At 38.0% G+C, this 22,647-nt stretch overlaps 1 protein-coding gene across 4 annotated transcripts in view; it reads right to left on the bottom strand.

Annotated features, from left to right (window-relative positions):
* Positions 1 to 22,647, bottom strand: part of HIVEP2 (HIVEP zinc finger 2) — a 225,338-nt gene that overhangs the window by 64,099 nt on the left and 138,592 nt on the right. The window contains exon 4 of one of the 4 annotated variants that reach the window (XM_027772902.1): positions 13,425 to 13,478. The exons of the other annotated variants lie outside the window; for them this stretch is intronic. The gene's annotated coding sequence lies outside the window, so the exon portion shown is untranslated. The remainder of the gene's footprint in view (positions 1 to 13,424; positions 13,479 to 22,647) is intronic. 4 annotated transcript variants of the gene reach the window in all.

Raw genomic sequence — 22,647 nt, forward strand, 5'->3', positions numbered from 1 at the left:
ACATGGGAACAGTTTTCAGAGGATGTCTGAGAAGCCTGGACATTTTCCTGACCCAGCTCCTTCCTATCAACTTTTTGAGCTTATAATTAAGCATCCCAGAGCTCTTCAGACTGTATGTATATTTTATAATGCCATCTACAAAAGACACAAGAGAAATCTGATAGAGGCTTAAGAAACACAAATTTGTGGGAAGCTAAAACCTTCACCATCCACTCTTTCATGTGTTTAACAAATATTTATTGAGCACATGCCATATTTTACATGTTGTATGTAGTGCTGGGTCTACAGTGGGGGAATCAAATAGCCATGGTTTCTGCCCTGAAGAAATTCTGTCTAACGTACACAGGTTAGAACCACTATTTTCAACTTACATATCTCTGAAACCAACTCCACATAAACTAACGCATTCATTTTAAAAAGCAGCATTTCTGGGATCAGCAGACAGTGACGGTTATGTCTCTGGACTCCCACATGGCTGACTGTGGTTCGATTTCCCAGACCCGAATGCTTGAAATTCATGCCAGGCGCATGTGTGTGCATATTCAAAATTTTGAGAGGGGAATGGAGAAGAGGGGACTGCAGTATGGCCATCCCCTCAAGGGATGATTTCTCACATTCTGTTCATCTCTCTGGCAAGCACATGTGCTCTATAGCAAAAATACCTTTTTTAAAAAGCACCATTTCTAATCTCACTGTCAATACCAATCCCTCTTTAGCTCCTATTAGGTATGCTGCTCCGTAGATATGCCCTGGTCTCACTGCCATGTCAGTATATCCAATGTACTCAGGAGACTTCGCAGAAATACGATATAAAATGGCTTGTGTTTTCAGGTAGCTGACAACCTCCTTTGAGTAACAAAATATTTACATAAAACTATAAATAACAATAGGATTGGAAAAGTCCCATGAACAATTCATGACAACATTTCATAAACAGGGTGCTCATAAAATTTATTGTCCAAACCATGACACTTTCAAAGCAAAAAGAGGCACTATTAACACTTAATACTGGAATCCATCCCTACAAACCAGATTATAGGTGGCTTTTTCGTACATTCTTTTTTTGGGAAGGGGTAGTTATCCAACTTAAAATCATATTTACTTCCTTCCTCAAAGAAATATACATAGAATATTTACTATAATGAAGGCACTCTGAAGGTTCATTTCTAGGTAGGTTTTGGGGAGGAGCTCACATAATAAATAAGACACAATACTTGACCTCAGAATTTATTCTCAGAGAAAAAAGACATAAAAACAAATTGTAAGTAAGAGTTGTAAGTAAGGGGCTGGCACTGGAACCAGGTAGTTCCCACTACATTGCTCCAGTTTTTGTTTGTTTGTTTTTTTTACTTTTGCTATAAGACATCTGTGCTTTCCAGAGAGAAAGAAAGAGAAGGGATGATCATGTTACAATCCATCCTCATTTATTCTTCTTTCAGAATTTTGGGCACATGCACATGTACCCAGCATGTTTTTCAAGCCTCCAGGTCCAGGACTTGAACCACACAGTAGGCAATATGGGTTCCAACTACCTCAACCATCATGGCACCTGGCTGCCCACTCCCCCAACCCCCAGTTCTTAATGTACAACAAACATATGAGAATAATTTAGAGGATAAAAATATGTATTTCTTTTCTTTTCTTTTCTTTTCTTTTTTTGTTTGTTTGCTATAGAATATGTGTGCTCACTGGAGAGAGATGGAAGAGAAAAAAAAGGAAAGTGATAAATCACATCCACTAAAAAATAATGACTTCAGTGTATACATATAAATTAAATAGGGTGGTATTACAGTCATGATTGTAATAAACTGAAATATTTCAAGAGCCAAAACGTGTGTGGAACTGAGAGGGACTATTGCCTAGAGCCCTAAGTGACTCTCAGGTAGAAGCTATGCACAAAATCAGGAAGCCCACCAGCAGGAGGGAAGCTGCCATAAAAGCAAAGGGACTGACCAATGGCCCAAAGTCTAGGGAGCTGGGGAGGGAGGATGGTCCAGTCTTGGGCAAACTGATTAGAGTAATTAAAGCTAACTTCAGAGCATCTCTCTACCTCCAGAGTCTTCCTTTAACCACAAGAAGTTTCCTGAAACAGTATCTCTGATCTGATTGTTCTCCCGCTTAAAAACTTTCGGTGACTCCTCATCTCCTACCAAGTACCAAACCCCAGGTCTACCATTTATGATCCTACAAAATCTGCTCCTTACTATTCATCAAGCCTAATCTTCTACTACATCTACTCCAATATCCTAGGCAGTAGAAAGATGATTGAGTCATTATTCTGAAGCATGACCAACCTCTTCCATCTTTAGGCCTTTGCTAAGACCAGAAGCTCTGAAACCTTCCTTACCACTACCACCATGATCTACTAAAACCTACCTCACCATGAAAGCTAGCTCATGTGCCAGATGTTCCATGAAATCTGGTATATAATAAATGTTCCACACATATCTATGGGTGGACAGATAACTGGATGAATCTCACCAAGAAGCTCTCAGGTGGCCATGATCATTCCTCTGTCAGTGTGCCATAGTACATTTCTGTTCCATTATCAAACTCCCTGCATGATCCCCTTTTTTCATAAGCGTCTGAATACCCTCTCTCCCTTATTAAATGGAAATATCTTGAAGGCCTTTTGAATCCCATACAAATTGCAGTACAAGATCTTTCTTTCCTTTTTAAGGGTTTTCAATTTTTTTTTTTTTCAGAGGGAGAGATTTTTGTTATAGGGTACATGCACTCGCCAGAGAGACAGAGGGAGAGAAAGTGAGAAATCACCCCCTGTCGGGGTGGCCATGTCGCAACCCCTTTTCCTCCATTCTCCTCTCAGGGTCTTGGGCGCACATGCATGCTCCCAGCATGAGTTTCAAGCTACTGGGTCTGGGACTTGAACTGTAGCCGACTACATGGGAGTCCAGTGACTAACCATTACACCATCTGCTGGTCCTCTTTTATAAGATATTTGCCATAGGGTGTGTTTGATCTCTGCAGAGACAGAGAGAGATGGAGAGTGAGAAATCACCGCCCAGGAGGATGGCCATACCACAATCTCTTCTCCTCCATCCTCCTGGGATTTGGGATGTGCACAGCATGAGTTGGTGTGCCACTGCTGGCTACATAGTACAAGACATTTCACAAAATGTATGCTTAAGATAGTCAAAATAAGGTATACTAGGCAGCAGAGGCCAATGTACATAAAGTAAGCTTAATATATGTAAGAGATACATCATAGGAATGAATGGTTGGTAAACAGACCTGGCTTAGTTTAACTAGTCCAGACAAAGTTTAAGTCTGTAGATGGAAGTTAACTTTTGCCAGAGATAGTCAAAGTCAGCACCTCTTATCCTTCCTCAGGACTTAACTCTGGCATCACCTTTTCCTTGAAGTCTTCTGAGCACACGCTCCCCACTCTATTTCCCTCAAGATCCTGGCTCTTCTCCTGGCACTGTGCACATACATCCTTCAGCCACAAGGCTGAGCACACTGTTACAAAACTCTTGTACCTCTCCTCAGAGCAGAGGAGTCAGCTTTGTTCATCTCTGTAATTCATCAACCCCAGAACTCCCTCAAGCACACACCTGACTCTCAACGAAGTCTTCTTTAGTATTTGATTTTAGAAGTACTGAGCTAGCATTCTGATTTCTTTACCTACTATTTACACTCTTCATTGTTAACATCTCCAGGACACGCTACTAAATTTTAGAGTAGTAAAACTTAGCCTGGACCCTATTGTCAGGCAGACTCAGTTTAGAAATCATCCGTAGGGGGATGGCCATGCCACAATCTCTTGTTTAGAACATCGAGACTGATTCTTACTAGAGTTGAGATCCTAAATAAATCATTCACCCTCTCTAGGCCAATATCCCCCCATCTCCCAAGGAAATAACAATACCTACCCTGCGTTATGAGGAGTAAAGTGTATAAGAAATAAGGCACCTAACAGTAATTGGTTATTGCTGGTAATTGGTTATTGGTCAATAATGACAGCAATTATAATTACTACAATAAGAGGATGGGTAAAAATAAATGTTTATTTTACACACACACACACACACACACACACACACACACACACACACACACACACACACACACACACACACACACACACACACACACACACACACACACACACATATTATATGTATACACTACTGAAATTACATATACATACATAACTTTTTTATTTTAATTTTTTTTTTTCTTCTAGAGGACATGCTTGTCAGAAAGAGATAGAAAGACAGGGAGAAAAGCGCATACCCACGTCCCACAATGGGCATGGTCACACTACAATCCCTGCGCCTAAGTTTCTCCATGCTGTCAGGCCAAGATCCAAACCACGTAGTCTGTTCATGTAGGATCTGGTTCCCTTGACCACTAGGCCATAGGGCCATCCATGGTGTTTTATTTTGCGTTTTTTTTTCTTTTAAATCAAGCTTACATAGCTAATTCAGTAACCCCATACAGACACAGTCAACATCTTAGGAGTTATAAATTATTCCCCATGCTTCCAGTAAGAACTGATGAAGAAAATACAATAGAGACATATTAAGTTGACAGGAAAACATGAAAAATATGGCTCAGGAGGTAAGGTTATAGGGTCTGTCTTCAATCTGATTTCTGTTCCATGGTTTTCCAAGGAGAATTAAAAAACAAATCAGTGGGGCGGAAGGTGAATGTTTTCTCAACATTAAATATTTAAAGTAGGTCGATAAAAGCATTACATATCAGGAATTCTTAATCAGTCTCCATGCCTCTCAAGCATTAAATATGTAAGTGGTACATAGGTATGCCATACTGAGAAAAACCAACGTGGAAAATGGCTTCTTACAAAGTCTCCAAAGAAAAAAACCTAGTGTCTAGCTTCCTGTGTAAACAACTGTCATCACATTCGAAGAATAGTACACCAGGAAATCTCTGGAAGATAGCTGTGCTTTCATGAGAGGGGTACGTGTGAAAGAGAGAAAGAGAGAGAGAAAGAGAAAGAGTATTTCAATAGCATTCCACCATAGAATGACCTCAGAACCACTGTAAGACAAATCATTAAAAATGCAACACATGTAAGCTTGCTTCCATTGCAGATGCAAAGAAGTTAGTGAAAGCAAAATGATCATTTAAGATCAATTTAAGAAACCTGGCTTCTTAGACATAGGAGCAAGTAGGTGTGTTTGGCTAAACCCCGCCATTTACATCTTCTATGCCCTATCATTTTGTGCGATGGCTAAAATTTCACGCATACCACAAGTCTTTCCCCTTCTCCCAAGTCACACAGTGGGAATAAGGAGAAGAAACTTTATTTTAAATTTAAATTGATAACTAAATTCAAATAATGCAATTTTATAGTTGAAATATTTAAAAATGAAAACATGGTTTAGGAAAGGCAGAGCCAACAAGACTCACATCATCATGTGAAAACACTTTGTCATAAAGTCTCTCAACACAGATTTCACAGACCTAATTCCCTATGTTAGGTGTGTATATTAAGTTGAATCCTTTATTTAGCAATTATTCCGACAGCACCTTAAGTTCTCAGATAAATGGGTAAATATATACCAAAAGAGGCTCTTATCCTCAGACCAAATATAGAGTAGCAATAACCACTTACCCTCTACTCGAAAATAACCATAAAGGTAGACAACATACATAAAATAACAGCTCTCAACACACTAGCTACCTGGCAGAAAAGGACAGTGATCCCTAAGAGAAGGGAAGCCACTGAGGGAGCCCTCCAAGTGCCCCAGCATACTGCCTGAAGAAAGTCGGTAGATCATGGCACACGAAAAGGTGGGGTGTGAAACTCGGGCAGAGCCAGTGGTCCCCCTGAGTGAAAGACATGGAGACAGAAGTCCAGGGAGCTGAAGGCAGTTAAAGGGCAAAGAACAGGGAAAACAGCACTACACAGACAGAACTCCAAAGAACGTATCCAGTTAAATATTGATCAGCATATGCACATGAGGAAACTACCTATAGCCAGGAAAAGAATAACCTGAAAGTATTAAAGGGAATGGTACCCAGTATCCCCCAAAAGGCCAGGAATAATGCTGTTTTCACCATCCAAAGTGGAAAATTTCATAATTTATTGGGCTTTGGTTAGAATATTAAGAAAAGTCTTACCTTGATAATGCAGAAACATTGAACCTTTATTAGGATCTACCTAATAAAGCTTAACAGCCACATGTGGAGGGATCATTATTTCTAATATCTTAACTATGTACCACATCAAAGTTCAAGAATATTTTTTAAGAATACAGAAGTTTCTAGTATCCAACTAGGTAAAACGTTAGCACCCAATTAGAAATTCTACAGTATGCAAAAAAGCAGAAAAATACGAATAAGGAGAAATGCTAATCCATTGGAATTGACTTGGAAATGACACACAGATGATAGAATTAGTAGAAAGAGACATTAAAACAGTTATTTTAACCACTTTCCATATGTCTAAGAAACCAGAGTAAAGAATGAATATGTTAGGTGGTAGGAATATAGAAGACATTAAAAAAAAAATCAAAGTTGATCTTCTAGAGGAGAAACTTCAAAACTGGAGAAAATACATTGAACGGCAGATCAAACATTAATGGCTGATTACACACTGCTAAAGAAAAGATTTAGAAACCAGAGGCATAGCAGTAGAAGCAATCCAAAATCAAAGAGAATACTTAGTGAAGTCCACAATTCCAAAAGTGTGTCTGAAAGTTAAGTGAGACCTGTTGTCCAGAGGCTGAGACAAGATTCATTACACAGTTGAAGACAAATTTAACATTGCAAAAAGAAAGTACTTATTTTTCTGTTAACAGAATTATATGACTTTGCAGACTTGTCCTACCTTATTATCTTTATACTGATGGATATATTATTTACCGTTCATAAGACTTGTCATTGCTATTGAATTTTAAATAAGGACTAATAAAACCTATAAGTAACTTTTCTGTTTTAAATAACTGGTTTGACTTTAACAGACTTTACATATATATATAATGTTTTATTTTATATAAATTTATATACAAATATACATATTTTATATATATAGTAAAAACTCATGGGCAGGCTATTTTTATTCATTGTAGTCTTAGTATCTGACATTAATGGAATAAAAATTGTTACAAGGGTTTATTTTACTGTAAGAATTACAATTCTTTGTTTTTCTGATCTACTTCCTAATGATCTTTTGTTTCATCTACATCTCCTAGTTTCTGTTGTTAAATCTTCTAGGCCCTTGGGGCAGACAGGTGGTGTGGTGGTTAAAAGCACTGGACTCCCACATGGCTGACCATATAGAGAGAGAGAGAGAGAGAGAGAGAGAGAGAGAGAGAAATGACAAATATATTTAGTTAATTTTCCTTAAATGTGCCCTTTATTGCAGTAAAAAATAGTAAATTGCTAAACCATTCAAAGTCAATAATGCATAAAGCACAGACATACCTAGCTGACTCATCAGCAGATCATATGTTTTTTAATAGACCATATATACTCAGCTTCTCTTGACAGTCTTTCCCATATTACTTTATGGAATACCTAGCAGGTCCATGCTGGCCACTGGAAACTGATGAATGAGGTACAAACCTCAGAGTCTATGGTCTAGGGTCAGATTGGTGAAAACTATGTTTACATCAGAGCTCCTGTTAGGTGTGGACCAAGTACTACGGGAGCAGAAGTCAGGAGAGGAGATGACTAAGTGTGCTAGGGAGAAGAAGCAGTTGAAAAGCTTTCATTGTGGAGATGACCTTACACCACAAAGTACGTATGGAAGTTCACTTAATCAAGAAATTGGAAAGTGACATTAGAGAAAGAGGAGACAGCAACTCTAAGTGCACAGAAGCATGAAAAAACAAGGTATATTCTGAGAAAAAATAAATATGGGTCTTACTGAAATATCACTTATGTAAGAAATGAGATGAGAGAAGTGAGGTGGAAATACAACAGTGGGTCCAAATAAAAAAGTACCTCTTAGGGACCAGCAGTTAGCATAATGGCTCTGTTGCTGGACCATGTAATCAACCACGGTTCCGGTCCCGGACCCAGTGGCTTAAACACACCGGGCGTATGTACGTGCGTGCCCAAGATCCCAACAGGAGAATGGAAGAGAAAGAACTGCGACGTAGCCATCCCCCCTGGGGGGGTGATTTCTCGTTTTCTGTCTTTCCATCTCTCTCTGTCTCTCTGGCAAGAGCACACCCCCCATAGCAAAAAAAAAAAAAAAAAAAAAACTCCAAAAAAAAAAAAAAACCTCCCAAAAAAAAAAAAAAGAAGTACCTCTTATAATATAGCAAGAATTTTGAATTTTATACTAAAGCACTAAGAAGTCATTAAAATTTTCTAAGATGGGAAATGACATGGCTAGATTTCTCTGTTAAAAGGACAGATTTGAGAGCAGCATCAATAGCATGGTGGAGGGGGATGGGGACTCAAGGCCAGAATACCAGTCACAAATCTACTGCACTAGTTTCAGGGCAATAAAGGATGAATAAGATTAAGAATAAAGGATGAACCCAAGGTTATAGATGACTTTAGGGAAAATGGGACTTTTAATGTAAAGAGAGAAAGAAGAACAGGTCTGGAAAGAAAAGTATAATTCTGGACATGTTGAATTTGAAGTTTACTTGGCTATTTAAGAGAAATACCTAGTACATAGTCGAAAGTATGGAAGTAGGAAACTAGAGCTCATAACTACAGAATAGTAGTTGAACAAACTAAAGAAGATGAGGACACTAAATCCTTGCAAATTATACAAATTAAGAAGGGAAAGGAAGGCATTTGTCTTAGTCTATGATTTTATGCTGCCAAAACGGAATACTGCAAACAGGGTAATTTACAATGTACAGAAATTTATTGACTAGTGATTCTGGAAGTATGGCGGTCTAAGATCAAGGTGCTATCATTGGATGTGGTGTCATAATCTTGCTGTGTCATTGCATGACAGAAGAACAAAGAGAAAGACAGCAAGCAACAGAAAGAGACAAAAGGAGTTGAAATCATCCTTTATAAGCAACCCACTTCTGTAGCAATGACATCAACCCATTCATGAGATCGTAGTCATTATAACCTAATCACCTCTCACTAGGTCTCAGCTCCCAGCACTGCTGCACTGGGGACTGAGTTTCCAAAACACACTTTTTGATGGACACATTCTAACCACAGTGAAGCCCTATGGCAGAACTATGCACCATAACATTTAATGAGCTGGGGGAGGGAGAACCAATGCTGAAGACTGAGAAGGACCAAATGGGCAGTAGAGAAACCAGGGGAGAGTGGTACCTAGACAATCCATGGGGCAGAATATTTTAAGGAGGAGAAAGTTCAAATGGAAGAGAAAACTCCTTTAAATGAGAAATAAAGAATGGTCACTGGAGTTGCTAACTGAAAGATCACTGGTACTGTTTATGTGAATAATTGCAGGGGTGTTGAGATCCTGAAACTGGATTCCATTAAGATGGACAAGAACAAACCTGACATCACTCACATAGATTAATCTTTAAGAACTTCAACAACAGGAAGTTTCTTACCACGTTAAATTAATACTACTAACTGGGATTCTTTTTTTTTTTTTTTTTTTTTTTTTTTTTTTTTTTTTTTTTTTTTTTTTTTTTTTTTTTTTTACACATTCAATCAGTATACATCACTTAGATTGTAAAGTGAATGTACCCAACATGAACACACGTTACGCCAGTCCAGTTCAGTCCAGGATAACACGCATATTACCATCAATAGACATTAATCCATCTCTGTGTCCCACAGATGTCACGCCTCTCCATTTTTCTCTTAATTTCCATTATACTTTCCTCCTCCTCCCACCCTCTTCCCACATTGTCTAATTGGGATTTTAATAAATGATTATGAAGTATTTACTATCTGCCAGGCATTGTACTAATAAGCACTTTACATGCATTATCTTGTTTAAGTCTTGAAAATTTAGACAACTCCAAAACAGCCTCCCTAATCCCAAATTTCCATCATATTGTTAATTTCCAAAACAAAATATCAAACTTGCTTTTTCTGTTCTATAAGAGTAAAAACTATATCTTTATACTACTTTTCTTTTATCCCTTTTAGTATGTTTGGGGGACACTTAAAAAACTCAATATCCTTTAAAACTCTTGTAAATATATTGAGTTCTGACTATACATAAGACTATATTACACAATAGAAGTATATTAGACAATAGAATTTTTTTTACATTATCCAATTCCACACACGTTTGAAAGTCATTGGAGAGACAAAGCATACAAGTAAAAACATACAGTTTTAAAGATCAATTAAGTGCCACTACATTTATAATAGTACTATGTGAACACAGTAAAAGAGAGATTGAGCCAGTGCTGTGAAAGGAATATTTATGCAGCTGGTAGATGTTAAATAAGGGCTTGAAATTTCTGACAGGCAGAGACATAGCTTTCCAGGAGGTGAAAATGTCTGAGCAGAGGAATGGCTATGCATCTTATGTGTGCTGAGAGTTCACAGCCACTGATGTATTGGGCAAAATCTTCAGCTCTATAGTTCCTTGCCCCTAATTAAGCCCCTTTCTAGCATGTATTGTTTTCCTTCCTTATAGATCTTTAATTCATTTCTTTACATCTTGAAGGCACAGGCCTCCATTATCATGTATTGTTTCAACTCTGACAACCCCGTTGTCATTCAACTCAACATCATCAGTATCCCTAAGGACTCTTAGTTCTTGTTTTCTTCCTTCCTTCCTTCCTTCCTTCCTTCCTTCCTTCCTTCCTTCCTTCCTTCCTTCCTTCCTTCCTTCCTTCTTCCCTCCCTCCCCATCCTTCTCTTTTTTCTTTTTATTACACACACATATATATATATATATCACATGCACTTGCCAGAGAGAGATAGAGAGAGGGAAGGTGAGAAATCATCTCTCAGAGGAGATGGCCACAACCTTTCTCCTCCATTCTCCTCTTGAAATTTTGGGCACACGTGTACACGTGCCCAACATAAGTTTAAAGTCACTGGGTCCAGGACTCAAACTACTGTCTGCCAAGTGGGAGTCCAGCATCTTAACCATCACACTACCTGCTGATCCCATGAACTTTCAGTTCTACTTCTGAAGTCTTTCCATTGATCTGGTCCCATATATATGGCCTCATTCTACTCACGGCTTCCTAGCACTCTGCATATTAGGACAAATATCTCCTTCCTGTGTGTCAAAGACCCACCAGATCACCAGATGCCATGCCTTGCCTCCTGCATTTTTTTCTTTTTCTTTTTCTTTTTCTTTTTTTTTTTTTAACCCAATCTAACTTGTAGCTGTTTTTCCCACGAACATTTGCTTTAAGATCTCCTACAGCCAGCTACTTGTTTCTCTCTTCGAAGTCTCCACTGGCTCAAATCACTCCTTACACTCAAGACTCTAAATCATTCACTGCATGGAAACCATTAATCCTGCAAGAAAAGAACAGTTTACCGCTATTGAATTTTCCAAGTAGTACTACAATCTTGTTCTGTATTTATTTTTATTTAAATTCCCTATAAAAATTTTTGTAACAGTTTCAGCATGTGTGTGTGTGTGTGTGTGTGTGTTGTGTGTTTAGGAATGGGAGTTGAAGAATGGCTGTTCCCTGAGGATAGGCCACATATTTTGTTCAAGTTGAGCTCAATAGTATTAGCAAGGGCATGTGAGGGCTTAAGAAATAATCCAAAGAAAGGCAGATCAGTATGGCTTTCAAGCTACCCTTTCACGTCAGATGCAAAAAGAAAAAAATAAAATTAAGGTCTTGGGGACTTAAATTTTCTTTTGAGACTCAGATACTAAATCTACACATTTAGAAATTAATTATTACCTTTTTAAAAATCACTTAACCTGACTCATCTGTGGTTGTAGCCAAATCTAGAAAAGATAAACTTTCAGTTCTAGGCTCTGTTGTCTAACCAAATTTCATTTTGTCCGTACACTAATAATTTGGTCTTTGTTTAGAGATGACTAACAGTCACATAAACACAATATAGTGACAACCACAAGTCTGAATCTAAATTATTTCATTACTAATAAGCACTAGACTGTTACTGCTAATTTATAAGCAGGAAGTGCCTATGTGTCTCAAGAGCTATGTTGAACACAACATACATAGAGACAAATCAAATATTACTAAGTATGAGATCCTCAAAGTTCATATCTTGCAATGCAAACAATGAATAAACCAATTTTAAGACAAAAGAAAGGTACAAAGCAAGAAAGACATCAAGGGGAAAGTGGAAAAGGAATTCTGCCTTGAGGAGTTGCAAAAATATATGCAAGAAAGCAACATTTAAATGAGATCTCAAAAGAGGATGGACAGAAGGCTAGGAGTAGATTTAGCATGGACTATTTTCCCGACACAAATGACATATTATTTCATTGTATAGACCATGTCAGGCATGGTGAAACTGAGGCAGGATAAGTAAAGTCACTTGCTAAAATGCTACACAGTCCTCTTCAAACTCAGCTTTGCATGTTCTGTCCAATGTGCAAGCTCTTTTCCAAAGGCAGGGAAGCATTTTTCCGGCCAAAGGGAAAGAATTATTATTACTACAGTTAAAATTCCTTAAAACGTACCACTTATAAAAATCTTTATTTATAATGAATTAACATTTTATGGTTGTAGCTATAATTTTCCATCTGTCCATAAAAAGCTTTTAAAACTCAGTTCATTCGAAAATGCCTGGGATCCAAGGTCATTCAATAGATTTGTCAAACTTTCAAAAGTATATGCAAAATATTGTGTCTACATGTGTTTTTCTAGGAGAGAGGGTCAGGAGAGTTTAAGAATCCTAAAGGGGTCTATGAATTGCCCCAGAGGACTAAGAAACACTGATCTACAGAGAGTTTTGTTCCACTTTTAATGTAGTTTGAAAGGAAAAATACATATATAAAATTCAGTTTCAGATACGAGGAAATATACTTCATATACCCTAAGAAAGAGGATTAATATATTCTATTCATAATGTAACAACTTGCTAATGAGACACCAAAGTGACCCTTTCCCATGTTCTAATAACTACTCGGGATGTTAACAGTGAAAGGATCATTGAGAAAGCTAATTTCCTTTTCATCATGCTTGTTAAGTGTTTACTTTAATTCACATCCTGTGTGACCCTATGGGAAAATTTTTAACTCATACTGGGGAAAATCCCATAGGGTTACACAGGATGTGAGTCGGACTTGTACTGAACTACCTTCAGCTTGAAAAATAAAATTAGATAGGTGAGTTTCACTTTCTGTTTGTCAGAAGTTCCACTTTCTGGTTGCCAAAGTTGAAATTTGTAGCGTGTCTGTGTTTTTTGAAATGGCAATCCAATGAAATTTCAACCTTCTCACTCTCTTTTTAAGGAAAGATTTCTCCATGTGGTACAGCAAACTCCTTTTGGCAGAAAATGCTAATGCGTGGTGCCAAGCCAGGACAGCTGGCTGGAGCATTCCCAGGGTGCTCCCCGGTACCTGTGCTCACCCTTCAGCTGCCGGTTTCCATTTCCTGTGGAGCACACACATCATACCACTTCCCCTATAGAAAAAAGAAAGCAGCCCGACTTAATTGCTGATGGAAACACTGTCATACTTTCCACTGGCCAAGCTTGAAACCATTACTGATCTAACCTTCATTAATTTTTCCACAACAATTTGCTGAAATGTCAGGAAGCAGCTGTACGAAGACTGATTAATTGTCCTTATCACTGCTACTTCATTGGGCTGGCTTTCTCCCTTTTTCTCTCTTTATATACATAGATAACTATAGATAGTTATATTTATCTTTCAGTTTACAAATAAAATTTGGGATTTTCTCTTTGGGTTGGTATTGATGGTAGTATCTCTGACTCTGAAAACTCCAGATCTATTCTGGATGCATTCCAATGGCCCAAGCATTTTCAGATCTGGAGGAGACCCCATGAAGTTTGGGACAGCGTCCATGAAGGAAGATTGCTTCCTGCCGATTACTCAGTGTTCTATCTGTTTAAGCAGACGTTAATGAATTCAAGTCTTACAGCAACGCTGCATGTATTAGTCAATCACAGAAGCTAAAATTCACTTCCAAAATGTGAATTAGAAAATCAAATGCCCTTTTCAATTTTTTTTTTCACTTTCTTTTCTCCCTCATCATTTTAGTTTGAGCTATACCATCTGTCTCAACCTATCAAATAATGTACTGTGTCTGCCTGGCAAAAACAAGTGGAACAGTACACCTCATAACCCTACCATGCAACCACTGAGCATCTATAAAAGTGGTACACAACAGAATCTGGCCATCTGGGGAGAACTGGTTACAGCAAGCTTAGCTTCTCAGCCAGCACTCAGATTTGCAGACTTTTAACTAGTTGGCAGAACATCAACTAGTGTTCAAGAAGAGAAACACTAACATTTTTCCCCCACAAAACAAGAATTCAGATATAAATTTTCAAAGGTGTATTTGCCAATGAGAAGGCTTCAAAAACAAAGATCAAGTCACTGTCACATCCTTGAAATGGAGACAGTGAATCCAAATCAGACATTTTGCAGCACTGCTGAACTTTGTGGGTCTGAACGTGTTTTTCCATCCCCATATTGCCTGAATACATATAAGCAAGGGATTGAAGCCGAGCAGACTTCCAACCAAATGACACAATACCTCTCAGAGACAGTTCCAACAGAAGGAGAAGAGTTCCTCTTAGGATGACATAAAAAAAAGAAAACATCCTAATGTTCCCTTCATCCCAGATACAGGCATTCCTAATCCAACCCCAAAGAGAGATGCACAATTGAGGTAATAACCAGACATGTAACATCTGAAGCAGATCATGGACTCTGAAGCCAGAACACCTTCTTTCAATCCCATCTCTGCCACTTACTAAGCATATGAATAACATTAGAGAACTTACCTAACTTCCCTGTCTCAGCTTTCTCATTTGTAAAATTGGGATAAAAATAATATTGCTAGACTCATTAGAAGGATTACATTGTGCCTCAAGCTGGCACTAGAAGTAAATTGTAAATGTTAGGACAATGCTCCTTGTAGTACCGTGAGACATAGGTGCAAGCACTGCTGTAAGTGACCACACCTCAGCACCACCACCAGGCCTGGAAAGGGAGAGGTGGGCATAAGGTCACTACAGGCCAGCAACATATGAAGAAGGAGGTTGACTTCACAATCAAAGTGCATGTTGCAGAGGAGAAAGGTGCTTGGTCTCCTGGCACTAAGATCAGTGTGGAGGTGCCAGGAAGCCACAATATGCAAGAAGGGCACCATATTTCACTCCTGTTCTATTATATTACCTTATGTAACTCACATGCTCTCACAGCAAATCTTCGCAATAAACGCAAGATGTCATCTAGATCAAAGCTTCTCAATCTCCTTACTTCCATGGCCCCATTTGGCATCAGCTGAAGTGTGTGGCCTCCTTATTAGCATTCTGTTCTAAACTTTGTAAGATAAAATTCATTGAATTATAAAGAAAATCGATTTTCATAAAACAGTTTCCTAAAAAAAAGAAAACTTGGGCTGTCCTTGTAACACAGCAGTTAAGGGAACTAGAGCCCACATGGTTAACCACTGTTCGAATCCTACTCCCCATGGCTTAAAAAAACATGCCAGGCATTGTATGCATGCATTCACAAAATAATGAAGGGATGGTGCAGTGAAGAAAAAAGGATGTGACCACATCCCATTAGAGGGTTCTCTTTCATTCTCTCTCTCTCTATCTCTCTCTCTCTCTCCTCGGCAACAGCACGTACCCTCTGGCAATATTTTCTTTAATTTTAAGTAAGTGTGTTGACAATAATATATGTGATTCTTTGTTAACAATTAGAAGTGAGATACAGTACAGGTCTAATAGCACCATAATTTTGAATAATCATAATCATAAACATACTTTGAGATATTAGCCATAACAGTGATTCGATGTGAAACCATCTGTTATTTCTATTGGTGGCACAGTCATAGAGACTGCTGACATTATTGCCATTTGCTGCCTACACTAATAATGAAGGGAATGATGACATTAGAGGAAGATTAGTGAAAAATAGTTCTTTTTTTTCTCAACCAGATTCTCTGCATTCTGTGCATGTAATGGTTATGATTCCCATTCTAGATAAATAATAAATCTCTTTATAATTCCAAGTAAGACCAATTATAATTGTGTCCTGGTTTCTTCCACAGGGAGTGTTCACAAAGAAATAAATCTATTCCTATTCTTTCCCACTGAGTGGACAAAAACAGATTTAAAAGTGTCTTTTCTCAACCTTACCTAAGTGAAAGAGGAAGCACTTATTGACTTGAAAATGAGTTACCCAAACTCTACCAGGCCCTACCAGTCTATGGGCAAATGCAGATGAAATGGCGTTAATGCCAATTAACCACAGCTCCAGTTGCAGCCCCACCTGCTCACACAGGACCTCTGAACCCTTGAAAGGTTCTGAGCAAGTATTTTCAGGATTCCAGCAAGGGAGACTTACAGGAGCCCACAAGCAGTCTAACAGCCAGTCACTGCACTATCTGGTCCAACTTCCTTCCCACACTAGCTCCCCCTAGCTCTCTAGAAAGTAACCCCTCTGCTGCCTCCACAGTGCAGCCCAAAGTAGGAAGGCAAGTGCTCAGAAGTCCCCATGGCCACTAGAGTCTATATATCCTAGCAAGATGGGCTCCTGCCTTGGGTCCTCTGCTCTCGAAATCAAACATGCCACAGACAGGAACAAAATTAATTTATGGAAAAATACACAACACCTTCATCATTGGTATCCAGATGTTACATAACCCAGAACTCTGACTACAATGGTTAAATTTCTCTGGGTAAATGCTTTTTTTCCCCCAGTGTCTCTGCACAAATGAAAATAAGACCGAGTTTGAATGCTCTGGAGGATCATGGCTCTGACACTGCAGGATGTGCATTTCAGAAGCAGAAGAGGTTTTAGTCACATTCAAGCTTAGGTAAAAGAAGGGACATAGCACCTAGTCATTTCTCTCAGGTGGAATGATCAGAACAGATTTTACACAAGAAAGTATAGTCATCCCAAGATCCTTTCTCTTTAGTGTTCTTGTCAAGGGATTCCAGAATAATTAAGCAAGTGCAGTATTTAGAACAATTGCACCTGTCACCTGAAGAACACTCTGTAATTAAACAATTGTTCTTAATCTTGAATTTGCAAAGATATAAACTAAAGGGCCAGATATTAATGCAATACATTGGAGGCTGAACACACATAAGAAGGTCTGGAGTTCTTGTCCTGAGACTCCTCTGTGCGCATGGCACATGCATGCATGCTCATGATCCAGGCTAGTCGAGGCTGGCGGGAACTGAATCTTGGCATAAGGACCCTGTTGGGGGTGCTCTCCCTTCCTCTCTCTCACACACAATAAATAAATAATTAAAAAAAATACAAACAGGCAACAACAGATGGCATAATGGTAATGTCACTGGACTCCCACATAGTCAACCACAGTTCAAGTCCTAGACCGGGAGGCTTAAAACTCATGCTGGGTGCATGTGTGTGTGTGTGCCCAAAATCCTGAAAAGAAAATGGAGGAGAAGATGTCAAATGGATGCCGTGGCCATCCCCCTAGGGGATGATTTCTTACTTTCTTTACTTTCTATCTCTCTGTCTCTCTCTCTCTCTCTGACAAGCACACACATCCATTAGCAAAAAAATCTCTCTTTTAAAAAAAGAAAGAGAAACAGTTTTCTTTTTTTGCATTTTCACATATTCCAACATATATTTTTGATGAAAATATGTTGCTATTTTAGATACTCCAAATACAATTACATGCAATTTTACATATTTTAGGTCATTGAGAATGAATAAAGTTGAGATGTTGGTGTATATAGCTTCTTCTGTAGATTTCAGAAACTTAGAAAGACCTAAAAAAAAATGACTATAAAGTCTAAAAACACTAAATCTGTGGCCAGTCTGTGGTCTTGTGGTTAAGGTGGCTGGGTCCCACACGGTCAACCATGGATTAAAGACTCAAACCTTGTGGCTTGAAAAACATGCTGGGCATATGTGTGTTTGTGTCCCAAATCCCAAATAGAGGAAAGATGGAGAAGAAAGAATTGTGATATGACCATGTCCCATGAGGGTGGCTTTCTCCCCACTCAACCCATTTCCCTCCAGAAAGTATATACCTTCTGGAAATTTTAGTTACAAAAATAAATTATATGCTTAAATGTAAACTTGAAAACAATGAAAGTAAGCAGACTAGTCAAGCATGACTCATATAAAATTCACTAATAGGAAATTACAAATTCTTTTTTAAATAATTATTTAATTTTATTTATTAATCTTATTTTTAATTCACAATAAGGCATGCATGCTCAATAGAGAGAGACAGAGAGAGAGAGGAAGTGAGAAAGTAAGCTGCCAGGTCAGAGACATGAACCACAGTCAGCTGTGTGGGAGTCCAACACTTTAACCACCATGCAGTCTGCAGGCTCCACAAATTCTTTATTTAGTGGAGATTTAATTGTTGTTAAAAACAATGAAGATGAGTCAAAAATTATTTTCATCAAATTCACAACTTAAATAGGTCACATAAATTTCCTGCAACTTTATATTCTTTACAAATAAAGATTTAATCATTGATCAAATAAATTAAGAATGTTGGCCTCCACTTGAACTCTTGTCCTGGAGACCCCACACATATTTACAGCAATGACCTTCTCCCCAGATGTGTGTTCTTACGTTCCAAACCTGAAGAACTTGGCTCATAGCCAAGTTTTGAGATATCATGAAAGTCATTCCATCACCTTTTTTGCCTCTACTCTTACTGAGAATCTCACAAATTTTATAATTTATTGTGAATACCTTGTAGCCATCTAATCCAAAGACTCATGTCCAGTCCAAATGGCTAGAGAGAAACAGCTATACCCTTCCTTGTCCGTCCTGGAAATCCCCATCCAGATAGAAACACTAGTTGAACATCAGTGAGTGGTTTGAGTCTGATAAAGCCCATGCATTTATAGACAGAACCAGTGCCTTGGTTTACATCCCCTTTCATCTTTGTTCTGTCTCGCTCTACCTTCAAGACTCTAGGCTGTCAATTAAAGTCTCTACCAGCTCCAAAGTTCTTGATCATTTCCCTATCAGACTCATGAAAATTAAGGTTGAGTAGGAAGACAAACAGCAATAGGGCCAAAGAGAATGAAGCCAGCCTCAATAAAGCACCCTTTCATGTTTTTGCTCATTATCCAGTTAGTAAATTTGGAGGATAAATTTTATTGCAAGCTTTTCAACTATTTACATGGAGACAATGAATGTTTGAACAGTTCTCTCTTTTATACTTGGACATTTAGGGGAAGACTGTTTCCTGGAGATCAGGATTAAGGGGTTGCATATCAATTTTTGTTGGATCTGTCTGGAGCCTTGATTTTCGTATTTTAAACAGAAAGAACTTTTAGGTTTTTGCAGATAAAAACTGATGTCCAACTAAATCTCTCTATATATAATTAGCTGGTATATGTATATGTGTGTGTGTGTGTGTGTGTGTGTGCATGTGTATGTGTGTGTGTATATATATATGCATGCATATGTATATGCACACACACATACACAAAGTCAAGAGGTGCTGAGTGGTAAAATAAAGGAGAGTTGCTTTATATGCCCAAGGTCTGTAAGGTATTCTACAAGATTAAGGAAAAGAACTTTGATTTCCTGACATTTCAGTCGATGGCCTTTCCAGTTAACCACTTACATCGTTGCCATGCTGTTGACCGCTATTTAATTCAGAAATCACTTCTTAAGGGTTCAGTAATGTTAGAAAATAAAACTTAGAAATCATCAAGTTATTAAGAGTCGTTCTTCATATCAATTATTTCATTTATCATTACTAAATATGTAATCTCAATTGTGTCTAATTTTAATAGGTATTAAAGAAATTATACAGAACGTTTCCAAACTAAATTCCATGAGACATGTAAGGTAGAGTTTGTGCAATAGTGTTATCATGAAGAAAAAGATTTTAAAGTGTGTTGTTGAGGAAATGTTAACTAATTGCATCTGTTCTGAAGAATAACTCACCATGCCAACCTTAAAAAGAAATTAATCTAACTTCTTCATCAGATTTCCAAAATGCATCAAATGTATGCAAATAAAATTGCGCACATGTGAAATAAAAGTAATAAATGCATATATTCTAATAAGTACTTAAAATAAAATAAATAGCCTCAGATAAATTATTGAATTATTTCTATCTACTAGTTCACTTTTATATTCTAAGAAAACCCTAAGTGAAAAAAATTTCTATTTTATATGCTATAGAGGTCAATCACGCTACCTCAAAAAACACAAATTGAATATATAGGGTCATTGGAAAAGTCGTGATGCATTTTTACATTGAAAAATAAGTCATGGCTTTTCTGACAATCCAATAGTATCTGATTTAGAAATTCCTTTCCAGCATCTGAAATTAGCTCCTTAAAATAAAATGTTTTGGGGATCCAGCAGTTAGCATAATGGCTATGTCGCTGGACTCCCACGTAGTCGACCGCGGTTCATGTCCCGGACCCGGTGGCTTAAAACTCATGCCGGATGCGTGTGCGTGCATGCCCAAGATCCCGAGAATGGAGGGAAAGGGATTGTGGCGTGACCATCCCCCCTGGGGGGTGATTTCTCGCTTTCTGTCTCTATGTCTCTCTCTGTCTGGCGAACGCACGCGCCCTATAGCGAAAACCTCTCAAAAAAAAAATGTTTCGTATTATATGATTTTTAGTTTAGAAGAACTTTCCATTATGTATGTTAATATAGCCTAAGAATAAAGCTTGTATGAGGATGCTGAACAGCTCCATTTCTACTTTAACTAGTAGAAAAGTGGTTGATAAGTAACCAAAGTATTTCTCCCCCCCCCCCAAGGTTTTTGCCATAGGGTGTGTGAGCTTGCTGGAGAGAAACAGAGAGAAACTGTGAGAAGGGAAGTGACAAATCACCCAGCCCCCAGAGGGGGATGGCCACACTACAATGCTTTCTCCTCCATTCTCCTAGAATTTTGGACATGCACACACATTCACCCAGCATGATTTTCAAGCCACTGGATCCAGGACTTGAACTGTGACAAGCCATTTGTGAGTCCACAGCTGTAATCACTACACTGCCTGCTGCTCCCAGTAACCAAAGTATTTAAGTCTCGTTCCTGTCCGCTGGTAAAAGTTCATGACATGCATATTTAAAAACATATACAGTAGACTAGCAGATTGCATAATGGTTATGTCACTGGACTCCCATGTAGTCCACTGCAGTTTGAGTCCAATAAAACTGGGCATAGGTGCATGCACACCCAAAATCTCAAGAGGAGTAAGGAAGAGAAGGGATAGTGGCATGACCCTCTCCCCAGGGGCCGATTTCTTACTATCTCTCTCTCTGTCTCTCTTTGTCTCTCTAGTGAGCACATGTACCCTATGGCAAAAAGCTCTTGAAGTGTTTGTATACACACACACACACACACACATATATACATATATATATGTTATAAAGTTTTATATATTTTGAAAACACTGTTTCCTTTTGCTTATAAATGGTCAAAGGGAACTTTTTAATTAATTAATTAATCACTTATCAAAATGATATTCTTACATATTTCCTGATCAGGTAGCAACTTTCCATCAATGTATAACTTTAAGTTTTTATGCACTGTATAGTATTTTCCATTGTTATTATTTTTCCAAGATAAAAACATTTATTCCACCTTGTATTTATTAGAACAAAAATACAAGTTATTGGCCAACATTCTTTCATCTCTATCATAAATAATGAGGGAATGGGTAAATGAAGGATCTAGATGCACACATCAGGCCAGTTTTGGTCCTCTCCTCCAAGGCCACTGATGTAAAATGTAAGAAGATAAACATGTTTTAGAAGACACTAATGGCACAAATGCACACCAGTTTGAAAAACTAGCAAAGTGAAAATAACTTTTCTTCTCTTTAGAATTAAAAAAGAAAATTATTTTTCAAAATAAGTATCTCTAAATTTGGGATGGCATTTTAAAAATATGCATAGTAAATTGCCAAATGAACATACACTTTAATTCCAGTACTTTGGTACCTATGAAAACATATGTTAATACATTGATCAACAATAAAAACTTAAAATTTATATTCTGACATAATGAAAAGTATTGCATTCATGCATACTTCAGGCACGTATATGTGTTCTTTGTTTAGAAACAGAAGTACTCATGGTTAAAAGTACTAAGATCAAGGTCTCATTAGGTCTCTCTGTTCTACTTGAATTTGTGACTATATAAAATAGAGGTGAACGTGGTGGCATGTTGCACTTGACTCAGATATTACTGAATAAGTGCTACAAAGCAAATACGGAAAAAAAGTGAAGTCCGTGTTTTTTCTACACAACAGAACCAAGCAAAAGTAAGAATTGGATAGGTATCGCAAGACACAAGCCCATCAGTCACAGTTGCCAGTTAGAAGAAAAAAAGAAAATGGTAGAAATAAGGTAATAATAACAATAACAAGGGTCAAAGCAGAAATTAATACCTGGCAAGTGCCATATCACTATATTGTCAGTTTTACTCTGCCCCAGGAGGTAAACTCAGTCTCTGAACCTCGCGCTCGCTCACACATGAGTTTAATCACTAGTTGAAAGGATCCTGCCAGTGTTTCCAAAGGTAGAGATGTCCTATACTTATCCTATCTATCCTGGGGTTTCTGGTAAAACAGAGAAATGCTGCCTGCTGCAAGTTTCCCAATTCAATTCTCAAG

This window comes from Tupaia chinensis, unplaced genomic scaffold, assembly GCF_000334495.1.
Source record: "Tupaia chinensis unplaced genomic scaffold, TupChi_1.0 Scaffold000313_1, whole genome shotgun sequence".
NCBI lineage: Eukaryota > Metazoa > Chordata > Mammalia > Scandentia > Tupaiidae > Tupaia > Tupaia belangeri.